Consider the following 23,105-nt stretch of genomic DNA (forward strand, 5'->3'; position numbering starts at 1 on the left):
TGTAAAGTTGTATAGTTCAGAATCGTCCTACCAGCCTTAAGAACTAGAGACAAGGGCAAGTAATGATTAGATATAGGGTTTCAATTAAAACAGAGTAAATCAGCTGTTGGGGTACCTAGGGTGGATTCCTGTGATTATTACTATGTACACTGAAGAAACCTGTGAGTCTTTTCAAATGTATAGTAGGTTAGTCACAAATAATATAGGTACAACAAGTCCCAACACAGTTTTTGGAGTACAGAGTACAGTGTCCTCTTGTGGGGTGCTCTGAGTTTCAGAGCAGAAAGTTGGACTTGTCACACGCTTCCACTGGAAAGATGGCAAGTGCAGCGGTGGGCTCGCTTTGATGGGCAATGTTCCTTCCAGGTGAGGTGATGTCTTCCTGTAAAGTAATATCTGTGGTTGTTATAGGACAGAAAGTTTTAGTCCATCAGCCTAAAATGGTAGTCAAAAAGACTGTAAATCAAAGAGGTCATGGTAAAGGTGGTGAAGATGTTCAATATCAGGGGCATCAAGAGTAATTAAGTCCTCAACCAAATCAAGTACATGCAGAATTCTGGCTTGTAAGTAGGGGATGCGCACCTCAGGTACAGGAACCAGGTGAATCAGTAGTGGTGGTGGCAGCTGCAGGGATGGCACCTGTGGAACTGGTGGGGGTGACTAGTTTATTTGTGGTGATGGATCTGGAATCATCAAGTGGCTTGAAAGGGACTGAATCAGGAGCCTTGTAGATGCAGATGTCCTTTAGGTGGACCCAGGAAGTGTGGTCTTGCAACTTGACTAATTTGGAAGGGTTCTATGTAAATAGGGGTGTAATACTTCTGGTGAACCAAATCTCCAACTTTGAGAGCTTTTGGATGACCGGTGGCAGGGGAAGGGCTATCATTACCCTCCCCTCTTCTGACTGAGATTTCCTGTGAAAATCGAAGACAGAAAAAGTAATGATATTGGGTAACACATCCTAATATACAGAATATTGGTCAGGCAGGTGGTTATTAGGATTAGCTTTAAGAAGGCGCATATTGTGGCCTGGACAGATTTAAAAAGGAGACAGTTTTTTAAAAAAAACTGATGGGGTGGCTTGAACAGCTAACAAGGCCAGTGGTAGAGCATCGAGCCAATTTTTAATTCCATTTAATATAAGTTGTCTCAATTTAGTTTTTAAAGGTCCATTGTAGTGCTCAATTAGGGCATTGCTAGTAGGTTTGTAAATACAAGCAGTGTGGTGTGAAATACCCAATGCAGGAATAAAGGACTAGAGGAACTCATCAAAAACTAAAACCATTCTGCAGGGAATACCAAATATGGGAATAATCTCTTGACAGAGAGAAAGTCATGGTCATGGCACTTTCTCTGATGCAACGATAAGCTTCTATTCATTATTATTATTTTGTTTTAAATTTGATTAGAAAGCAGACAAGCAGGCACCTTTTAACTTTGACAAGTATCTGCATATCTGTAAAATTAGTATAGGCCTGACATTAGTTGTTTTAATCAAATATGTTGCCAGTAATTCTTATATACTACCCGAGAAACAGAAAAGCATTATGAACAGAAAAATTTAGAGAATTAGGGAAATTCAGTATTGGGTAAATTCTATGGGATACCCGTTCTTGTGAAATGCCTAATCCAGGAAAGGGTACTTATTATTATGAAAAAGAAATAAGCAGTTTGTGTAGAGACTTCAACTATTGTTGTGTGTAAATAAATGTGATCTGTTTGAGAGCATGTACAGAGAAATAGAAAAAAACAAAAAAAGATATAGATATGTTATGGGCATAACACTGTTGTGTAAACAGACAAAAAGCATTATAACTCAAAAAGCTGTAGGTAGAATAGAAGGCCTCACATAAACATCAGAATAAATAGAGCACAGAGGATACCAGATACATTACCGCATTCAAACTTTCCAACATTCCTCTTCACCTACGACTTTTCTCTGCACCCTCTCGACTTGCGATATTCTTTCTTAAGGGTCTGTTATGCGAGTGTCTACTTACTACTACTACTTAGCATTTCTATAGCGCTGTCAGGGTTACGCAGCGCTGTACAAGTTTAACATGGGGAAGGACTATATGCACTTATAGAAAGGACATCCAATGATACATGAACAGCTAGACCATTTTACATTGCAAACATCTCTGAAACCTGTCATATTAAAATGCCTTCTTCGTATGACCTTCAGAATTACCCCAAAATGAATGGGATTCTCGCATCCATTTACCTTCCTCTGCAACTTAATCAAAACTATACTGGAAATTTGTATCATGGTAGCCCCCATGGTGGCTAAAAAGGACAGTTTTTAGATTCAGAAAATAAAAAAAGTTGAAAGTATATAATCATCTTACTGGAACAAGTGTCCTCTTTATGTAGCTAAAGAGAATACAATTGCCCAATAAGACAGAGAAAGAAAATACTGAAAAGCACAAAAAAAAGTGTCAGAATAAGTAAACAAGATTATAGTGCATTTTACATATTCCTCCATTCTTTGGATCACTATCGTGATACAGAATATTTTTGGAGGCTGTAAAAGCGGCTGACGAATCTGGAGTTGCTAGAAGAAAAACAGTTCCTAAATCTTTACACACACCCATACAGTGACATCAGAGAGGAAACAGAAGAGGAAAGAAATCTTTTACTTCAAGAGAAGAAAATACAGCTGATTAGGATATAAACAGTGAGTATTTGTCTTTACAATAAATCAGACACTTTTTCAAAGTAAATAATTTACTGTGACAAGATGTTAAACTACTCAGAAATATGTTCGAAGTTAAACGAGAAAAGAAATGTGGGAGGGATTTATCTTGAGCTGCAGCATAGGGCAGATCCATTCAGTGCCGTGCTACAGACGAGATGTTAAGCCAGACAGAAAGCAAACATGATAAAGACAAGTAAAAGAATGACATCACAGTTTAATTAAAAGTTGCATTTCAAAGCAAGCATTAATAAATGTGGTGATAAGGAAAAATAAAATTATAAGTTTAGAGCAGGCTAACATAAATGAAACTAAAGGAAACAGAAAAGCAGGGATAGAGCTTCTCTGAATCTAGGCAACTTGCCAACAACCTTGAAGCTCGCTGTTAGCTACGGAGCAAGGACACCTGCTCCCTATCTAACAGTTCTGCTGCATTTTGAAAGGACTGTACAATTTAATGAAAAGTTTAGGTAAAACAAATGCATTAAACTGTTTTGATTTAGGGGATTCAGGCGTTGCACAAAAGTACATAGTCTTTAAATTGAAAGCCCAATGAATTGGGACCATTTTATTCCTACATCATGAGACCAAGGCATGTAGTATAAGATGTTAAAAAAACACACATGGTTAAGACAATAATACAAGACAGTGTAGGAGGTAACCACTATTTAGAATTAAGTCAGAAATAGCACAGAAAGTAGAATTTCCTAATCTTTAATAGCTTAAGTATTATTCTTCAAATAGTACAGAAAATACCCAAACAATTAGAAGAAAATGATTATAGGGTCCAAATAATCTGCCTAGGTATGGGCCACGCCTAGTTACTGAGAACGGCGTCGTTCTGGGTTCCACAAGGGGAACGATTGCTGGACAGGGGGATTATTACGCCGGGCATGCTTATGAAAGGACTGCAAATTACTACGGCAGGCATCAGGATAATGACCTAAGTAATGACAATGGAAACATGTAATATTTGGGTGCTGATTTTGGTTAGCCACTTCTGGTTGCTGCAATATTCTGTGAGCCTGATAAGCATTACCGGAAGGGATGGGGAGTAATGGTGGTTTCACTGATTTAGAGGGCTAATTAAGGGTTACAGATTTTGGCTTTGAAGGGCAAGTTTGGAGCAGGGATCCTAGTCCAGAGTGAGAAGGGAGAGCAGTTGAAGGGAAAGTAGTAGTGGGGGTACCGAGCAGGGATACTAGTTGAAGGTTTGCAGGGGTAGCAGGCCCTGAAACTTCTGTAGATCTGTCAGGAGTGATGGGATGTGAAGGAGGAGTGGGGAGTGGATTTGTGAGGTTCAGGAGGTGTAGTGGCAATGATGTATAACCCACAACAACGCTACAGGTTAAAGGTTCGTGGGAGAACCCCGACTCATGGAGGCAGAGCCCCCTCACATAGAGTTGGAGCTGTAGGTGCGGATGCATCCAGAGAAGGATGTGCCGGGTTTTGGAAGTGTGCAGAGATGTGGGATTACCTTCCTGTGCCCCAGTAAGGATAAGAACAATTTGTAAGGGCGTGGCCATGGTTAAAAAAGTAGATGGCACAAAGGGTGGTACAGGTGGTGTTATTTAATTATGTGCTGAACTATATTCAGGGATACTTCACAAAAGGTAAGGAAACCTGTGAATGGGTCTAAGCAATTTCATAAAGGTGCAATTTTAGCTGAACTGGACAAAAACTTCAAAATGTACTCAAACAAAACTTCAATATGTATATGTATGAGTCAAGGTACTTAGCAGACCACGCGGTCCAAACCTGAGTTATTAATTAATATGTCCATCAATTATAACCTCTCGCAGCAGGAACCATTACAGGACACTAAAGACGCAGTCGCTAAAGAATACCTGTATCATTAAAAAAAATGCGGTTCTCCTTGAACCGGACCCTTGGCACTCTAGACCGGACAAACTCTCAGTTAACTCTTAACAGGAAATACCCTCAGTCGACTCTAGACTGGACCAAACCCTTGGCAAATCTCTACACCGCCAAAACACTTGGTCACTCTTTTAGACCGGACCGACCCTCGGTTACTCTTGACCGGACCCTCAGTGAATCTTTACACTGGACAACGAAAAAGCCTCTTGCAGGTTGATCACTGCAAAACCTCTAAAAAAAAAACCCCGTAATTGTCAGTTAAAATTATAGTACCTAAATGAGGGCAAACCCAAAAAACCACTTGTTGGTATTCACAATAAAAAAATTAATCTGGGGGACAATTTGGAGACTACCCCATATAGAGGCACCTAGACAATTAATTGTATATATTCACAAAGGGCTGGGACAGTAGGTATACAAAGAGAAGGTGACTCAAAACCCTCCCTCGTTTTTCCCTGGATGGGACACTGTGTAATTAAAAATACAATTTCTACTCAGTATAAGGTAGCTCTCCGACTTTACATCCCCCCCAGGAGGGCTTTCCATATGGGGGTCTCTCCATGGGGGGAGTGCCCTAAATGCAAGGAATCTGGAGCCACCTTGGGACATATGCTCTGGACGTGCAGGGGCACAGCCAGATATTGGAAACAACTCATACAATATGTCTCTTGTATCTGGCGGGCCAGGTGGAAATATGACCCAGGACTATTGCTGGGACATCCGGTTCTTGTCCGTCCATTACCAAAGGGATTTACAGCCTTTGTACACAGGGCTATTGTGGTCGCTACACAAGTGATCTTGTTGGAGTGGGTGACATGCCACTATCCATCTTACTCCCAATGGCGGACCCGTATGATTTTGCTGTTGCAAGTGGAAAGGATGGGATTGAAGGACTTTAACTCCAGAATTGGGCTGCAATTCATGAATACTTGGAGCCCACTGCTAAACACAATGACCCCGGTTGCCAGAAGCAGACTGTTGAACTTCTAGTCCTAGGTTCTGACTTATTTAGGGGGGAATGAGGGGGGGGGGGTAAGGGTGGGATATTAGGGGGGGAGGGTTGGGGGAGTTGTTGGGTAGGGAGGGGAAGGTTACATTAAAACTTTCTTTGTTCTCATAGATATTGTTGATATCCATAGTACCTGTAAAGAACTCGTTTTGTAATTTCATATGATAATACTGTCTAGTGGTTCATGTACAGGTTATTTGGTCTTTAATAAAAAAGATAAACCATAAAAATACAATTTCTAATGCAGAAATGGCAGTGCTGATAATTTCAAAAAAGTGATTGCTAGGCTGGAGTTGAAAGAAACTTGGGCTTTCCCCAATGCCGCCTGTAAGTGCCAGTCGCATAGGGCAAAGCTGAAAACTTTTAAAATCAGCCTGGCTATTCTGCTTCAGCAGGGCTGAATTGGTAAACAAGCTAGGATTGGCAGCCTTCCCAGAAACAAGAAACCTTGAATACAAAGTAAATGTTCCGTTCGGTGCCCAATTTCAAAGATGCCTAGGTTTAAAGGTGGCAGATTTAAAGAGGGACCCTAAGAGAAACCCACAGCTGTGCACAAGGACAGTAAGTTACAGGAAAGTAAGCCAAATTTTTACAGGTCTGTCAGGACAGAGCAGAAAGCACACAGAAAATGATTTTTAGACTCAGTGTGACAATTCTGCTTCAGAAATCTCCGTGAACGGAGCATTCAGGGTAAATTGTGTAAACAATTTTACTGTGGCAATTGTCCCAGAGGAAACCTTGAGTTAGCAAGAGATGTTCCAGTATTTTGTAGAGTTATTTATAGTTAGATTAGATTGCCTGCTGTTCATGTAACTGAAACAGAATGAAAAGGAAATGTGTTTCTTATTTTTTTCAAAAAGAAAAGCAAAGAAGGAATTTCCCAGCAGATAGGTACAGATTACATCCCCGCGTACATCAGCAAAGGTGGGCTGCTTAAGGCACACGGTCGGGGTTCACCAAAATGTATATTAATTTGCGTGTTCCCCCACCTATTCTGACCTCATCCTCCCCCAGACTGCTTTTACACAGTCCAGGAATTAACGAACTCCATAATCAGAAGGACTCACTGGGATACAAGAAGATAGTTTATTACAATCTTACCAATAGCAGTACAGGCAAATCAGGTATTCGTATGGTTGAACAGCAGTTCACTACACGTCTCTCACCCTCCTTCTCTTGTAACCTTCCTTCTCCCTTCTGATTTAATACCCCTTAAACTGCTCCTTATATACCATTTTGGCCCTATTCATTTCAATGGTCCCCAGTTTTGTCACCAGGGTTCTTGGACCTTATCAGTTGATCAAAATGACTTCACATATTCTCAAGCTCTAAGTATAAACAAGATATGCTCAGAGCGCATCTTATTAGATGACTTTGCATGTTCCCCAAACTCTCCCCTAGTCCCCTCCTTTGGATATTCTCACCCAGGGTGCAACTGACCCAGTACTATCTCTACATAACCATAGCAACTCTTGCTTATGACGTCTTGTAGGTGCCAGTCTCCTCATTATCTACAGAGTAGATTCCCTCCACCCTCTGTCAGCTCTCTGAGCACTTACTTTAGCATTTGCTACAGTAAAATGTAACTGTGTCAAAGGTGATCTCTAATTCTTACAGAGGCCTAGCTCTCTGGGAACTCATTTCAGCTTGAGCTGCAATGAAGTATATTTTGTATAAGAGATTATTTTGATTTTAAGAAGCCTAGCTCTTATTACGAGCCATTGGCCTGTATTTTACTGAGAGCAAGGGCTAGCATAACTCTTCAATTCTTACAAGGGATACATGCTCCAACTTGGTCTGAGCAGGAAATAAAAATGCTACAGGCTCCTTTAGAAGGTAAGGAAATCATAGAAGCTTTTACCTCAAAATTAGAAAGGCTCCTGGACCAGATGGTCTCGTAAATGAATTTTATAAGCTATTTAAGAAAGGTTTGACTTACATTTTTCAAGCACTATATAGAAGCCATAAATATACCAATACATTTGCTGAGGCTGTGATTACTATCCTCCCTAAGGCTAACAAATTTCAAACCTTAGTCTCCAATTACAGGCCCATTTCGCTTCTCAATGCGAATTACAAAATTTTCACAAAAATTCTCTCCAGCAGGCTAAGAAAGATCATAGGATGTGTCATTCATTGCAGTCAGGTAAGGTTTATTCCTGATAGGCTTATAACTGATAATGTCCATCTGTTCTATTAAATCTATATTTTAACAAAGTCTGTCTCCTACCCTGATGTGGCTATGTTGGTTGATGCTGAAAAGGCTTTCAACAAGGTGAAATGGGAATGTTAAAGTATTTCAATGGTTTGGTGCTCCCAACTCCTACATTAATAAAAGTCAGAATTCTATACATGCAATCCCTAGTCCACATCATAGCAACTAACTCTATCCAACTATATTTCACTTTCTAGAGGCACATGACAGGGCTGCCCCATTTCCCCATTAATTTTTAATTTGGCACTTGAGCCATTGCTTATACAGTGGTGGAAATAAGTATTTGATCCCTTGCTGATTTTGTAAGTTTGCCCACTGACAAAGACATGAGCAGCCCATAATTGAAGGGTAGGTTATTGGTAACAGTGAGAGATAGCACATCACAAATTAAATCCGGAAAATCACATTGTGGAAAGTATATGAATTTATTTGCATTCTGCAGAGGGAAATAAGTATTTAATCCCTCTGGCAAACAAGACCTAATACTTGGTGGCAAAACCCTTGTTGGTAAGCACAGCGGTCAGACGTCTTCTGTAGTTGATGATGAGGTTTGCACACATGTCAGGAGGAATTTTGGTCCACTCCTCTTTGCAGATCATCTCTAAATCATTAAGAGTTCTGGGCTGTCGCTTGGCAACTCGCAGCTTCAACTCCCTCCATAAGTTTTCAATGGGATTAAGGTCTGGTGACTGGCTAGGCCACTCCATGACCCTAATGTGCTTCTTCCTGAGCCACTCCTTTGTTGCCTTGGCTGTATGTTTTGGGTCATTGTCGTGCTGGAAGACCCAGCCACGACCCATTTTTAAGGCCCTGGCGGAGGGAAGGAGGTTGTCACTCAGAATTGTACGGTACATGGCCCCATCCATTCTCCCATTGATGCGGTGAAGTAGTCCTGTGCCCTTAGCAGAGAAACACCCCCAAAACATAACATTTCCACCTCCATGCTTGACAGTGGGGACGGTGTTCTTTGGGTCATAGGCAGCATTTCTCTTCCTCCAAACACGGCGAGTTGAGTTCATGCCAAAGAGCTCAATTTTGTCTCATCTGACCACAGCACCTTCTCTCAATCACTCTCGGCATCATCCAGGTGTTCACTGGCAAACTTCAGACGGGCCGTCACATGTGCCTTCCGGAGCAGGGGGACCTTGCGGGCACTGCAGGATTGCAATCCGTTATGTCGTAATGTGTTACCAATGGTTTTCGTGGTGACAGTGGTCCCAGCTGCCTTGAGATCATTGACAAGTTCCCCCCTTGTAGTTGTAGGCTGATTTCTAACCTTCCTCATGATCAAGGATACCCCACGAGGTGAGATTTTGCGTGGAGCCCCAGATCTTTGTCGATTGACAGTCATTTTGTACTTCTTCCATTTTCTTACTATGGCACCAACAGTTGTCTCCTTCTCGCCCAGCGTCTTACTGATGGTTTTGTAGCCCATTCCAGCCTTGTGCAGGTGTATGATCTTGTCCCTGACATCCTTAGACAGCTCCTTGCTCTTGGCCATTTTGTAGAGGTTAGAGTCTGACTGATTCACTGAGTCTGTGGACAGGTGTCTTTCATACAGGTGACCATTGCCGACAGCTGTCTGTCATGCAGGTAACGAGTTGATTTGGAGCATCTACCTGGTCTGTAGGGGCCAGATCTCTTACTGGTTGGTGGGGGATCAAATACTTATTTCCCTCTGCAGAATGCAAATAAATTCATATACTTTCCACAATGTGATTTTCCGGATTTAATTTGTGATGTGCTATCTCTCACTGTTACCAATAACCTACCCTTCAATTATGGGCTGCTCATGTCTTTGTCAGTGGGCAAACTTACAAAATCAGCAAGGGATCAAATACTTATTTCCACCACTGTAGCTCTCAGAGAAAACTCTGAAATCTCAGGTATTCAACTTAATAGAAATCAAAGCAGTGGCATATGCCGATGATAATGTTATTTTCAAACCCTAAAAATTCCATAGATAAATTCCTTCAATTACTAGAACACAGTGCAAAATTTTCTGGTTACAAAATTAATACACAGAAGACTAAAGTTATTCCCCTCAATGTACATGTGACCCCTGATATTGCTTCCCATTTTGGATTGCTATGGTCATCAAAGGGCTTAAACTATTTAGGCCTAGACTTGTGTACCAACTTAGAAGATTATATTAGAGGTAAACTGCAAAAAAATCTTAAGCACAGTTAAAGATGTAATACATTCCTGGTGTTCCTTTAATTTTACTTGGTGGGGCCACCAAGAAGCCATTAAGATGATGCTCATATCCAAAAATAATTTTACTTTAAGTAAAATTTATTCCCCAATTTATTCTTTTTTTTTTTTTATTTTATTTATTTATTAATTTAAATCATTATTTCACAACAAATTATGATCATGTAATAGGCATTTACATCAGGAAAAGAAAAAAAAAAAGGAAAAGTAAAATTTATAGCCATTTTGTCCACTAAAAATAAAGAAACATTGGTTCCAAGAATAAAGAAATACATATCAAAAGCAATTAAGTAAGTCCCACCAGTTGCTACCTAGGGGTTACTGATCCCAGCCTGCTATATTATGGTGGGCATATAACATTCATATCTACTCTAGCATCAAGAAATTCTTTTAACTGTTTAGGGTCAACAAATTGAAATTGTTTACCCTCAAGCATTAAATTACAAATACAAGGAAATCGTAAAGTGAAATTTATTCCCATGGCCAACACTCTCGGACGCATTTCCAAAAAGGCCCTGCGTCTAACTTGAGTGGGTCTTGAGAGATCAGGAAAAACACGGACCTTTGATCCCATAAACAGGTTTTCTAAGTGTCTTAGGGAAAGTCTTAATATTGCATTACGATCTGGCTCCAAAGCAAAAGTAACAAGCAAAGTAGACCTCTGTGTAACAATCTCCAGTGAGCTCTCTAGGAATGAAGTTAAATTCATTCCATCCCCTTTCCCTGGGAGATGTCCATCACCCCCTTGTGGGTTCCAGATATAATAGGCCCGTGTTATGGGGGGCAATGAATCCTTGTCCATTCCTAGAATGTCCACAATATATTTCTTAGCCATTTCAATCGGTGAAATTAAAGGCGACTTAGGGAAGTTGAGAAACCTAAGATTAAGTCTCCGAATCTGATTCTCCAGGTATTCTGTCCGTTTATGAAGAAAAATATTATCCTTAATCAAAGCTGACTCCAAAGTTCCCCTCTCTTGTAATTTAATATGTAAATTTTCCAGTTTCAAGGCCTGTTGTGCTGATGCCTGTGCTTGGAGTAGCGCAGCTTGAGAAATAGTTTTAATATGTTCAGTATTTTCTTTTATTGAAGGTTGCATAGAGACCTGAATATTATGCACCATGTCCCATAGTGACTCAAGTGTCACAATTGCAGGTTTAATCACGCCTAAATTTCCAGGAAAGGGTTGAGTCTGAATACCAACTTGCGAAAGTTTAGAAACAATTTCCAAAGGAAGTACCTGAGAGGCTGATTGAAGAAGTGTTTCTTTCAGTTGGATTTCATTTTCTATCGTCGCAGACCTTCCCTCGAGCAGGCTTGGCTGAGCGTTTACGTTCTCCTTCCCTGCTTGGGCTGCCGGCGATTCCCTTCCGGGTTGAGGCGGGGCAATGCGTTCTACAGGGCTCAGAGAAGCCCCGTCGGCGCTTTCGATCGACGCCGATGCGTCGAGAGCGGCAGAGGGGGTCGAAGTTCCCCGAGGTCCCGGTAGTTGCTTCGGGAACTGAAGAGTCGATTGCCGTAGCGCCGAGGACGTTTCAGGAGCCGAGGAACGCTCCTTAACTTTCCCCCTCCGTTTCCCCATCAAAGAGGTTGCAGAAGCGGCGAAATCAGCAAAAAAACTACAGAGTCACCTCAGCAGCTAACTCGGGTGCGACCAGTCAGAGCGCCATCTTGGAACCCAGAGCGCCATCTTGGAACCCATATTCCCCAATTTATTCTATTAAAAAGTAGACAAAATGCTTACTCAATTCTTGTGGCCTTCAAATACACCCAAAGATCACTTTAAAAAGATCCTTAAAAAGCCAAAAATGCCTCAGGTGTAGCATTTCCTGGCTTTCTGTTATATCATAAGACATTTATTACCCAACGTTATTGGTTGAAATCTGTTCTGGATTATATACTAGTTTGGTTAGCTATTGAAAAAGAACTCTGGAAACCATATCTTATTCCCAATTGTGTACCTTTTTTCTTATCAAAAAGTCTCAACTCTAATTGTGTCTACCTAAAGATTTTTGTATTTTCTTAAATATATTAAAATGGGCGGAAAAAGATCTCTGGTGCTCTACCAGAGCTGTTTACCAATTACACCTTGCAACTTATACATTTCTTTTGTAAGGAGAGCTATTTCTTCATTGATCTTAACCTCGGTTTCTATATATCAATAATACTTTATTTTATTTAGTACTTTTTCTTCTGGAAAAAGGTTTGCCATTTAAATTTAAGAAACTTGGGTCTTGGCAAAAAACTACTTACAGATATTCACTTTTTGACAGACCTGCATTAGGATTGAAGTGCCACCTTAGAAGTTCAATCTGTGAAAAAATCTCAAAATGGCGCTTGCTGATTTAAAAGGACGCTGGAAAAAAATCAGCCTATCAGAGTGTAGGAGATATTTAAAACAATATAGTCACTTTTTGAGAAGCAACCTTAAATGCAAGATATTTTATAGAAATAATCTTCCTGTCAATTTGGGCATTATGTCCTTTGGGAATCATAGACTGAAGTTGAAATATCCAATGTTGTTCCCTCTGCATCAGTTTCTTACCCCTATCACCACCTCTTACAGATTCCTTTATTATATCAAAGGCCCAACATCTAAAATCTTCAAAACGATGTAGGGCTTCTTTACAATGAGCTACCATTGGTGCTCCTGTTTTAGCCAATTTATGGCATGATCTTTGTTCATTTATTCTTATACATAATGGTCCCTCCATCTTACCAACATAAATTTTATTACATGGGCAGCGTATTGCATATACAACATGTGGAGCTGTTACAATTTGTATGATATTTGACTGTATTTCTTATTAACTGGATTTATGAATTCCTTCTGTTATTGAACAAGTCTTACAAGTGCCACGTTTAAAATGTCCTCTTGTGGCCTCTGATGTCTTATTTTCTGATGCACCTATTGCATATTGTAGACTTCCTTTTACATTTTTATTTCTGGAAAATGCTATTCGCAGACATTTGTCAAGAAATACAGGATGTGTCTGTATGATTCTCCAGTGGTCCTGAATAATATGGGCCACTGTTGGTGTACCTGTGGAGTATCTTAATACTGTACACACATCGAGATTTGCTCTGCAACAGTATTTGTACATTTAGCAATAAGTAGATGTTCACAATGGTTATATCTTGCTCTTTTTTAAGCTTGTCTTAAAATTGTCTTTGGATGTCCTCTTTCCTCAAGTTTTCAAGACAACTTTTTGGCTTGAATTTTAAAGTCTTTTGTTTCCATACATATTCTCCGGTAATGTAAAAACTGGGAAAAAGGCAGACTTTTCTTCAAAGTCACAAGATGACTACTGGTGTACATTAACATGGTATTCCGATCTGTAGATTTAACATGTACCATCCTTTTAAATCGGCAGGCACCATTTTGAGATTTTTCATAGATTGAACTTATAAGATGGCACTTCGATCCTAATGCAGGTCTGTTGAAAAGTGAAGATCTATAAGTAGATTTTTTGCTAAGTCCCGAGTTTTTACAATTTAAATTTGAATGACAAACCTTTGACCTTTGCAGAACAAGCTGGCAACTATGAACAGTTAAGCTTTTGAAAAAGCTCCAGTGAAACAGTGGTGCTCTGTTGAGCTACTTAATGAAGATTCATTCTGCCAGATAAGTCACAAGTTTTAAGTTTGAGCGAGAAGAAATATAAAATAAAAAGTAAAAAGCTTGAAACATATTGCCAGAAGAAAAAGTACTGAATAAAATAAAGTATTATAAATAGAAATGGAGGTTTTTAAGATGGATGAAGAAATACATAAGTAATGCCATACTGGGAAAAGACCAAGGGTCCATCGAGCCCAGCATCCTGTCCACGACAGCGGCCAATCCAGGCCAAGGGCACCTGGCAAGCTTCCCAACGTACAAACATTCTATACATGTTATTCCTGGAATTTTGGATTTTTCCAAGTCCGTTTAGTAGCGGTTTATGGACTCCTTACAATAGCTCTCCTTACAAAAGCAATGTATAAGTTGCAAGCTGTAATTGGTAAACAGCACTGGTAGAGCAACAGAGATCCCCCCCCCTTTAATATATTTAAGAAAACACACAAAAAATTTAGGTAGATACCCATGCTGATTGTAGTTTTAGGTTGTTTCAACTTCTTGCTAGTTTTGGTCTTGACAGTATATTAGTAAGCAAGAATTATAGCCTTTGTTTGAAGTTAAGTATATTTATACACACATCTTTTAGAACTCAATAGTATTATGGACATTTCTAGCACTAAGTTGTTCCATGTTATAGGGTAATCCCAAGATCAAAATTAATAATAAACATGTTTTTTGGACAGACTGGTTGCAGATATCCAAAAGTTGGAAAAAAAAAGGGGGAAGTTACTGTTACTGGGAGACTTTCAACTTGCTGGATGCAGACTGGAAAGTTCCATCTGTGGAATCAGAAAGAAGTAGGGAGATCATAGTTGTCTTTCAAAGTGCTATGCTCAGACAAATGGTGATGGAACCCTTGAGGGAAGGAGTGACGCTGGATCTGGTGCTCACAAATGGGGAAAGTGTGTCTAATGGGCAGTGGTGATCAAATGGTTTTGTTTGATATAAGAGTGGAGGGCAGCCACTCAAAACTCAAAAGTTCTGGATTTCACACATGCTGACCAGAAAAATGGGGGCATACCTGAAGAAAAAGCTGATGGGATGGGAAGACATATGAGAAGTGGAAAGGTGGTGGTCCAGGTTGAAAGAAGCTATTAAAATGGCTACTGATCTTTACGTAAGGAGAGTAATAAGAGCAAGAAAAAAAAAGAAACTGATATGGTTCGCCAAACAAGTGACTAAGAAAATAAGGGCAAAAATACAGGAAAACTCAAGAAGAGGAACGTAGAAAAGAATACCGGATGAAACTAAAAGAAGCCAAGAGGAAGATATGTCTGGCAAAAGCAGAGGTGGAAGAACAAATGGCTAGAAATGTAAGGAAGGGGGACGCGGAGGAAGGCTAATGATAGAATTGTGAGACTGAAAGGTGCTGTGGACATCTATGTGGAGAGTGATGAAAAAGTAAACATGCTAAACAATTACTTTTGTGTTCACAGAAGAAAATTTTTATTTATTTTATTTATTTGTTGCGTTTGTATCCCACATTTTCCCACCTATTTGCAGGCTCAATGTGGCTTACAGTGTTCCGTTATGGCATTCACCATTCCAGAGTAGAAGATAGCAATTGGTGTTACATAGAAAACATGGATGACATAATAGAATTAGGCAAACAGATATACGTAGAAATTAGTTCAGAATATAAGGTAAAGTGGTGATGTGTTAACATTTACAATTATTGATCGTTGTGGTAAGCCTGGTTGAAGAGATAGGTCTTCAGAGATTTACGAAAGTTAATTAGTTCGTAAATTGTTTTTAGGTTAAGCGGCAGTGCATTCCACAGCTGCGTACTCATGTATGAAAAGCTGGACGCATGTGTTAGTCTGTATTTTAGACCTTTACAGCTGGGGAAGTGAAGATTAAGGAATGTGCAAGATGATCTTTTAGCGTTTCTGGGTGGCAAGTCAACCAGGTCTAGCATGTAGGCCGGGGCATCTCTGTGAATGATTTTATGAACTAGAGTGCAAACCTTGAACGCAATACGTTCTTTAAGTGGAAGCCAGTGTAACTTTTCTCTTAGGGGTTTTGCAGTTTCGTATTTTGTTTTTCCGAATATAAGTCTGGCTACAGTGTTCTGGGCTGTTTGAAGTTTTTTGATGATTTGTTCTTTACAACCAGCGTACAGTGCATTGCAGTAATCTAGGTGACTCAGCACCATTGACTATACCAGGTTGCGAAAAATGATTCTTGGGAAGAAAGGTCTTACTCTTTTAAGTTTCCACATCGAATGGAACATCTTCTTAGTTGTATTCTTCACATGACTTTCAAGTGTAAGATTTCGATCAATGGTTACTCCAAGAAAAAAGGACCAAGAAAAAACTAAAAACACAATCTAGGAAACTGGAACGCGCATGGAAAAAAAACAAAAACGAACACACACTCAACACATGGAAACATCTACAAAGGAAATACAAATACGCAATAAGACAGACCAAAAGGTTGTACTACAAACCTAAAATTGGGCCGGACTACAAAAACACAAAGAAACTATATCATTTCGTGAACTACTAGACACAACGCTGTTCACCACAACCAACACTGACATTCCATCTGCAGACAACCTTGCTAAATATTTCAATGAAAAAATCGCAAACCTACGCAAAACCCTACCTCAGAACAACGTGGATATAGAAAACTTCATCAATGGTCTAGACCCAACCCCTGGTGAATACTCTGCTGACCGAATATGGTCCAATTTTGCTCTCCTCAGCACCGACACAGTTACCCAAGCGATAAAACAATACTCCAACAGCCATTGTCAACTGGACACCTGCCCCAGCTACCTAACACAATCTGCCCTCCACCGCTTCATAATAGATCTTACATCCCACTTAAACTTCATGCTTCAGCAGGGTATCTACCCTAAAGAAAAAGGCAACATCCTGCTCACCCCAGTACCAAAAGAAACCAAGAAAAAAAAATGACATTACCAACTACCGCCCAGTAGCATCTATCCCATTAGTAGTCAAACTAATGGAAGGACTGGTGACCAAACAACTCAGTGACTACATATATAAATTCACTATACTACATGAGTCACAATCAGGATTTCGACCCTTACACAGCACCGAAACTGTACTACTCTTCTAAACAAATTCAAACAGGAAATAGCAATAGGCAAGAGCATTCTCCTCCTCCTCCAATTTGACATGTTAAGTGCATTTGACATAACATATTGCTAAGACTCCTAGAATACTTCGGAATCAGTGGTGGCACGCTCAATTGGATTAAGGGTTTCCTAACCACAAGAGCATATCAAGTGAAATCAAAAACAAACATCGTCACCGTGGAAACCAGGCTGCAGAGTACCGCAAGGATCACCACTATCACCGATCCTTTTCAACCTCATGATGACTCCACTAGCCAAGACCTTATCCACCCAAGGCCTTAACCCATTTATCTATGCTGATGATGTCACATTATACATCCCCTTGAAACATGATCTGGCAGAAATCACCAATGAAATCAAGCTAAGCTTAAACATCATGAACTTGTGGGCAAATGCATTCCAACTAAAACTCAATACTGAAAAAACACACTGTCTCATCATCTCATCCCAATACAATACATACAAACCCACAAACATTAACACCCCAGGATACACCCTCCCTATCTCAGACAGTCTGAAAATTCTCAGAGTAACAATTGACCGTAACCTATCACTAGAGATCCAAGCGAATTCCACCCTAAAGAAAATGTTTTTCTCAATGTGGAAACTCAAATGCGTGAAACCATTCTTTCCGAGGGAAATATTTCGTAACATGGTACAGTCAATGGTACTAAGCCACGCAGATTACTGTAATGGAATCTATGCGGGATGCAAGGATCAAATCATAAAGTAACTTCAGACCGCCCAAAACACAGCAGCCAGGCTTGTATTTGGGAAAACATGTTTTGACAGCGCCAAACCACTCAGAGAAAAACTGCATTGGCTACCAATCAAAGAAAGTATCACTTTCAAAATCCGCACAACTGTCCATAAAATTATCTACGGCGAGGCACCAGGATACATGACAGACCTTATCGACCTGCCAACCAGAAACACCACAATGTGCACGATCATACCTAAACCTCCACTACCCAAGCAGCAAAGGACTCAAATACAAATCCACCTATGCATCCAGCTTTTCCTAACTAAGCGCATAACTATGGAACACATTACCAAAAGCAGTAAAAACTACACTCAACCACCTAAATTTTAGGAAAGCACTAAAGACAGACCTGTTCAGAAGAGCATACCCCACTGACCCAACATAAAAATACCTGGGCACTTGCGACACAATGTAACCAAAGACTGTAACGAACATTACCGGGCTCTTCTTCCCCCTTTCCCTCCCTAAGTTCCCCCCAATTGTACCTACCATACATGTATCTCATTCTATCACAATATCACTTTGTATTCATTCATACTATGTATTTGTTCAGACCGGAATCGGCTAACACCGTTAACGGTTATATGTAAGCCATATTGAGCCTGCAAAAAGGTGGGAAAATGTGGGATACAAATGTAACAAATAATAATAATCAGCTGGTAAAGATACATATGAGAATGGAGTTGATATCGCACTGTTCACGGAAGAGTGTATGTATGAATAACTTGAAAAAGTGAGTGCACAAAGCCATGGGACCAAACGGGATCCATCCCAGGATATTGAAGAAGCTTAGAGAGGTTCTGGCAGGTCCTCTTAAAGATTTGTTTAATAAATCCTTGGAGATGGGAATTCAGCAGGATTTGAGAAGAGCAGAGGTGGTCCCTCTTCACAAAAGTGGCAACAGTGAAGAAGCAGTATTCTACAGGCCAGTAAGCCTCACCTTGGTTATTGAAAAAGTAATGGAAGTGCTGCTGAAGGAAAAGATAGTAATTTCCTGGAATCAAATGAGTTACAAGATTCAAAGCAACATGGTTTTACCAAAGATAAAACGTTGCAAATACATTTGATTGAATTATTTGGGTGACCAAAGAATTGGATCAAAGACATGTGCTAGTATTAATCTACTTGGATTTCAGCAAAGCCTTTGACACGGTTCCTCATAGGAGGCTCGTAAATAAACTTGACAAGCTGAAGTTAGGACCCAAAGTGGTGAACTGGATTAGAAACTGGTTGGTGGACAGATGCCAGAGAGTGGTGGTGAATGGAGTTCACTCTGAGGAAAGAAAGGTGAGTAGCGGAGTGCCTCAGGGATCGGTGCTGGGGCCGATTCTGTTCAGTATATTTGTGAGTGACATTGCTGAAGAGTTAAAAGGTAATGTTCACCTTTTTGCAGATGATACCAAGATTTGTAATAGAGTGGACACCCCAGTGGCAGTGGAAAAAATGAATTTGGATCTGCAGAAGTTAGAAGAATAATCTGGCAATTAAAATTTAATGCAAAGAAGTGGAGGAGTGGCCTAGTGGTTAGGGTGGTGGACTTTGGGCCTGGGGAACTGAGGGACCGAGTTTGATTCCCACTTCAGGCACAGGCAGCTCCTTGTGACTCTGGGCAAGTCACTTAACTCTCCATTGCCCCATGTAAGCTGCATTGAGCCTGCCGTGAGTGGGAAAGCGCGGGGTACAAATGTAACAACAACAAAGTGATGCAGTTGGTGAGTAGAAATTCAAGGGGTGATGGTGTCCAATGATCTTAAAGCAACAAAACAGTATGACAAGGCAGTGGTTGTAGCCAGAAGGATGCTAAGCTGCATCAAGAGAGGAGTAACCAGCAGAACAAAGGAGGTGTTGATGCTCCTGTACAAATCGCTGATAAGGCCCAAGCTGGAGTATTCTGTTCAGTTTTGGAGGCCGTATCTTGCTAAGGATGTAAAAAGACTAGAAGCGGTCCGAAGGAAGGTGGCAAAAATGATATGGGGCTTGTGCCATAAGATGCATGAGAAGAGACTGGAAGACCTGAATGTATAGCGTAGAGAAAGGACAAGGGAGATATGATAGACATTTAAATACTTGAAAGGTATTGATATAGAAACAAATCTTTTCCAGAGTAGGGGAAATGGTAAAACTAGATACTATGGGGAGGAGCCGGCTGTCTTGGTACATGTGGGTACCAATGACAGAGAAAAATGTGGGAGGGAGGTTGTGGAAGCCAAATTTAGACTCCTACATAGAAAGCTAATATCCAGCTCCAGGGTAGCATTTTCAGAAATGCTTTCTGTTCCACGCGCAGGACCCAAGAGACAGGCAGAGCTCCAAAGTATCAAAGTGTGGTCGAGAGAGTGCAGGGATGAGGGATTTAGGTTTGTTAGGAACTGGGTAACATTCTGGGAGAAAGGGAGCCTGTTCTGAAAGCATGGGCGCCACCTTAACCAAAATGGAACCAAGCTGCTGGCAATAACATTTAAAAAGAAGATAGAGCAGCTTTTAAACTAAAATGGGGGGGGGGGGGGGGGGGGATCCGACAGTCACCTAGGAGCTCATGGTTTGGTTTGGAGTATCCTTGACGAATACTATTGAAACAAGATCTTTAGGGAATCCCAATAGGTTTCAATAATGGTGAAAGAAAACCAAGATTGTTCAATGGGAGAACAGAGTAAAGGATGCAAATTATCCCTATTAACTTTAAAGCAGTCTGTAGATGCTAAGAAAAAAAGACAATTTGAAATGTCTATATACAAATGCAAGAAGCCTTAAAAATAAAATAGAATTGTAGCACTAAATGAAGAGAGAGATATAATAGGCATTTCAGAGACCTGGTGGAAGGAGGACAATCAATGGGACACTGTTTGCAGGGTACAAACTATATCGCAATGATAGAGTGGATCAAATTAGAGGGGGGTTGCACTATATGTTTAAGATGGAATTGAGTCAAACAAACATTGTACATGAAATGGATAGCAGTGTGGAATCTTTATGAATAGAAATTCCAGGTATGAAGGGAAGGGATATACTGGTAGGGCTGTACTACCATCTTCCAGGACAGAACGAACAGACAGCTGAAAATATGTTTACAGAAATTAGGAAAACTGGGCAACATTGTAATATTGGGTGACTTCAATTCTCCGAGGACAAGCAGGCTGCTTGTTCTCACTGATGGGTGACGTCCACGGCAGCCCCTCCAATCGGAATCTTCACTAGCAAAGTCCTTTGCTAGCCCTCGCGCGCCCGCGCGCACCGCGCATGCGCGGCCGTCTTCCCGCCCGAAACCGGCTCGAGCCGGCCAGTCTTCTTTTGTCTGCACTCGGTACGGTCGTATTTTTCGCCGTGTCGAGCCCCGGAGAGTCGACCTCGCGCGTCCATATTGTTGAACGTGTTTTTTTCTTCGGAAAAGCTTTTCTTGTACTCGGGAAGTGCTCCGGAACCCCTCCACCGGGTTTCGTTTCAATCCTCCCCGTATTTCCAGCTTTTGGCCCCGATAAGTTTTCTTTCGTCGTCGGGGTAGGCCTCTTTTCGGCCTCGGTCGAGATTTTCTCCCTCTAAAGTTTTTGGTGCTCTTTTTCCGTCATTTCGGACTTTGATTTCGCCGGCGTGATTTTTCCGCCCATGACATCGAAGCCTTCCAGCGGCTTCAAGAAGTGCACCCAGTGCGCCCGGGTTATCTCGCTCACTGATCGACACTCGTCGTGTCTTCAGTGTCTGGGGGCCGAGCACCGCCCTCAGAACTGTAGTCTGTGTTCCCTGCTTCAAAGGCGGACTCAGGTAGCGAGCCTAGCCCAGTGGAACGTTTTGTTCTCGGGCTCTTCGTCGGCATCGGCACCGGGATCTTCGAGTGCATCGACGTCGTCAGCGTCCAGACCATCTTCCTCGGCCGCCCTTGCATCGAGTGCATCGAGGCATCGGGCCTCTGCATCGGCGCCGAGACATCGGATAGCTGCATCGACGTCGGTGGTACCGGGACCTCGTCTGCTGATGTCGTCGGACGGTGGTGCATCGTCAGGAGTGCAGGTGAGGGCTGTCCATTCCCCTGCTGGTGGCGGTGAGCCTTCGGGTGGGTCTCCTCCCACCCTGAGGGCTCCTGCGGTACAGCCCCCCCGAGACCGACCTTCTTCGGCCTCGGCCCCGAGGAAGCGACGGATGGATTCTACGTCCTCCTCGTCGGTGCCGGGGAGCTCCGGTGACATGCTTCGGAAGAAGTCGAAGAAGCATCGACACCGGTCTCCTCCCCGCGTCGGCACCGAGAGCTCTGGGTCGCCGAGGGATTCGGCACCCAGCAGGCATCGGCACCGAGAGGACCGCTCACCCTCTGTCCAAGAGGTGTCGATGCGCTCCACTCTGGACAGCCCGGAACAGCCTCCTCGCCCGGAACAGGTCCTGACGTCGACGCCTGCATCGACCTCACAGCCTTTCTCTGCAGCCGCTCTAAATGAGAGCCTCCGGGCCGTTCTCCCAGAGATTCTGGGAGAGCTGTTGCGCCCTACCCCTCCGGTACCGGCGGTGCTTGCGCCTCCGGTACCGTCGAGCGTGGCGCTGGCTGGCCCATTGCCCAGGTTGAGGTCCCCGACGTCGGTACCGCGTGCGGTGCCGGCAGCGGCCACCTCCCAGGAAGGCTCCCCGACTACGTCGGCGGAGGGAGCTTCGCCGATGCGGGCGAGGGAGTCTACCTCTCGACGCCCCCATCGTGGACGTGGCTCCACTGAGTCGAGCAGGGCGAGGTTGCAGACACAGGTTCGTGAACTTGTGTCTGACACCGAGGGTGAGGCCTCGTGGGAGGAAGAGGAAGATCCTAGATATTTCTCTGACGAGGAGTCTGAGGGTCTTCCTTCTGATCCCACTCCCTCTCCTGAAAGACAGCTTTCTCCTCCCGAGAGTCTGTCTTTTGCTTCCTTTGTCCGGGAGATGTCTACGGCCATCCCCTTCCCGGTGGTTGTGGAGGACGAGCCCAGGGCTGAAATGTTTGAGCTCCTGGACTATCCTTCTCCACCTAAGGAAGCGTCCACCGTTCCCTTGCACCATGTCCTAAAAAAGACATTGCTTGCGAACTGGACGAAACCCTTAACTAATCCCCACATTCCCAAGAAGATCGAGTCCCAGTACCGGATCCATGGGGACCCAGAGCTGATGCGCACTCAGTTGCCTCACGACTCTGGAGTTGTGGATTTGGCCCTAAAGAAGGCTAAGAGTTCTAGGGAACATGCTTCGGCGCCCCCGGGCAAGGACGCTAGAACCTTAGACTCCTTTGGGAGGAAGGCCTACCATTCCTCTATGCTCGTGTCCAAGATCCAGTCTTACCAGCTCTACACGAGCATACACATGCGGAACAATGTGCGGCAGTTGGCGGGCTTGGTTGATGCTCTTCCCCCTGAGCAAGCCAAGCCTTTTCAGGAGGTGGTCAGGCAGCTGAAGGCGTGCAGAAAATTCCTGGCCAGAGGAGTTTATGACACTTTTGATGTTGCGTCCAGGGCCGCTGCTCAAGGTGTGGTGATGCGCAGGCTCTCATGGCTGCGTGCCGCCGACCTGGAGAATAGAATCCAGCAGCGGATTGCGGACTCGCCTTGCCGTGCGGACAACATTTTTGGCGAAAAAGTCGAACAGGTGGTAGAGTCTCTCCA

This window comes from Microcaecilia unicolor, chromosome 11 (assembly GCF_901765095.1).
Source record: "Microcaecilia unicolor chromosome 11, aMicUni1.1, whole genome shotgun sequence".
Classification (NCBI taxonomy): Eukaryota; Metazoa; Chordata; class Amphibia; order Gymnophiona; family Siphonopidae; genus Microcaecilia; species Microcaecilia unicolor.